Source organism: Gossypium hirsutum, chromosome D10 (genome assembly GCF_007990345.1).
Source record: "Gossypium hirsutum isolate 1008001.06 chromosome D10, Gossypium_hirsutum_v2.1, whole genome shotgun sequence".
NCBI lineage: Eukaryota > Viridiplantae > Streptophyta > Magnoliopsida > Malvales > Malvaceae > Gossypium > Gossypium hirsutum.
Window position 1 is genome coordinate 67376746 of NC_053446.1, and position 2846 is coordinate 67379591.

The 2846-nt window shown below is 32.6% G+C and overlaps 1 long non-coding RNA gene across 1 annotated transcript; it reads left to right on the forward strand.

The window, feature by feature from the left end:
- Positions 1-205: 205 nt before the first annotated feature.
- LOC107931800 (uncharacterized) lies at positions 206-1015 on the forward strand. The gene is made up of 2 exons (XR_001693298.2): positions 206-345; positions 658-1015. It is a non-coding gene; the product is annotated as an uncharacterized lncRNA (long non-coding RNA).
- The last annotated feature ends 1831 nt before the right edge of the window (positions 1016-2846 follow it).

Sequence of the window (2846 nt, forward strand, 5' to 3'; positions counted from 1 at the left end):
ATTTTAAAAATAAAAAAAATAAAAAAATATATTTATTATATTCGGGCCGGGCCTGAGCCAAAAAAGTGGTGCCCAAGGCTCGACCCATTTTCTAAATGGGCCTCATTTTTTTGCCCAAACCTATATTTCGGGCCTATATTTTTACCCGAACCCTCCTATATTTTGGGCGGGCCGTCGGGCCGGGCCGCCCGGCCCATGGACACCTCTACCCTAAACATGCCTTTAGCTGTTTTAAAATAGATCAACAAAGCCCTTAGCCGCTCAGTTGCTTCGCCGTTCTCAGTCCCCCCATCCGAACTCCGATCGCGACGGAGTGAACAGGAGTTCAAGAGTTCTACCACAAAGGTAAATCCCTTATCCCTTACTCGTTCCCCTTTTTGCATACATCAAATCAAACAAGTAAAGAATCCAGAAAACAAAAAGAAGATAAACGAAAAAACGAAATATTAAATCACCTTAAAGAAAACTTTTATTTTTTTGCTTTCTGATTTCTTTTTTGTAATTTTCGATTTCAGTATCCCCTGTTTACAACTTTGAATCGGCTTTTTATAGCCAAAATAATATGAAATTACAGTAAATAAAAATTCTGTTCTGTTATTCACTGGCCTTTTTCTATTATTTTGTTTTTCGCTGCTTTTGTTGTGGTTTCTGTTGCAGGTACACGCTTGGAGGCGCATGCGTGTGAAGGCACAACACGAGCGGAGAAGTCTGGTTCACATGCGGTGCGCGTGGAGGGCGGACGGAGGAGCGGTGCTGGAAGCTGTTAGATTTTAGGGTTTCAGTTAATTGGGGCATATTTTAGGCTAATTCAGGGGTTGGGTTTAGTATTTTGGATTGGGACTTTAGATTTTATTTTTTTAGTTTTGTAATCTGGACTGTTTAATTGGACATTTTTATTATTTTTTTTGATTGGGTTTTTAGTTAATATTGGGCCAGGCCAAAATTGGCCTATTACAATGCTGATGAAGCTTTTCCTTCACCATTTACGATGAGTGTTATTATTATTTCTTATTAATTGTCTGATTTTATTTATTGAATAAATTAATAAATTTACTCTTAAAAATATTTTGAATAGAAAGAAAAGATAAAACAAATGGTAAAACTCTGTCATTGGTAGTTTAAAGATTGATTTGAGCTTTTGTAAGGAGATGACTAAGGTTAAACATAAAAGGGAACCTCAACTAGTCTGAGGGTTGTAACATAGGTGCATGTGTGTTGTGACACCAAGTCTCCATCACCTCAAGGATGCAAAATTTAGCAAAAAATCAACTTAGAGAATCTAATGTATTTAATGGATCTTTGTGCCACAACAAAAAGGGGTCTTTTGTCATCTTTTTGTCAACATTTTTTATTCTCTTACCATTTTTAGATTTCTAGGTTTTCCTTTATTAGCTTATTAGTTATTTTGCTTTTGTTTTATTCTCATTTTCCACTGCACTTTTAGTTTTCTTTCAAATAGATACAAGACTCTTCATTGTTATTTTCGGTTTTTCTTTAAAACCTTCAATAGATTTACTTCTTGTTAGTTATCAAAAGTGCGAAAATATTGACTTGGGTTGTGGATTTGTTATCATTCTTGTTGTCATTATCTTCAGCAAAGACTCCTTCAAGAGTCACTAAGCATATTTCAACCCTGTCTTTTTTGTGGTTACTTGATGAGTCATTTAAGCATGAAATTGGTTGATCTTTGTATTTTGATGATGATTAGGAACTAAGTTTTATACTGGTTGGTTGATTGAAATGTTGCATGATTAATTTTAGGATTAGTGACTAAATCATAAAACTTAGAATAAATTGAATAGACTCTAAAACCTAGAATTGATGCCTCTAGGTGAACATTTAGATAGGTGAGACCAAGAGGAGATCCTATTGTGAATTCATTTGATTGTTCCAATTTAGTTTAGTGAGATTGAGAGATATATCGAACTAAATCGTCTTAATTGGGAAAAATGGTGACCAAAAGGTAAATTTGGACCAATTAGGAGTTTGAGCCATTTAGATCTCTAATCCAAGAATTAATTAGCAACATGGATATCAATCAACCACTTCATCTTATTGAAATGATATTTGTTATACTTTTGACTATAATTTAATTTAGTCCTTCTAGGCGTAAGCATAATTAACCTTGAATAATGAATTGTTGTAATATAGAACTTAGTTATTAGCTAGCTAGACTTTTTAATTGCATGCTTGATCATTGTCATTCATCTTGTTGCCTGATCTCTCTTGGGTTTGATCCTTAGAATGCTCAAAGTTTTTCATTGTAACACTTATAAATATTACAACAGACATGTCACACTTGCAAAAAAAGCTGCTTTTAAATCCTTATATTTTGTACTAATTCTCTGCTCGGCATTCGTGCGGCGTAGCGTGGCCAATATCATATTAAGATAACAAATGAGAAAAAAAATTGAATATCTACAAATAATATCAATCCAACGAAAAGGCCTTCTCCCAAGTCTTCATGTGCATGTCTAGTTTGAAAATCCTGAATTCAACTAGGTTTTAAATCTTGGATTCAAATGTTATAGCGCGTTTGCTATTACCAACACGGAATGAATCAATACCACAACATGCCAAACAAATATTTTCACACGCAATTCGTCATTCGGTAATTAAAATAAATTATATTATTTGAGAGTATTTTAATTTTTTATTTAAAAAGAAAATAAAATATACATATAGTGGAATTTGAACCCAAACTAATTGCAATAATAAAATCTTTAATTTACTACTCAATTAAAACTTTATTTTTGATATTTTTATACATTTTAATTTTATTATTTTTATACATTTCATTATTTATTTGTGTTCTTTTTAAACACAAATATGTATTCTAAACACAT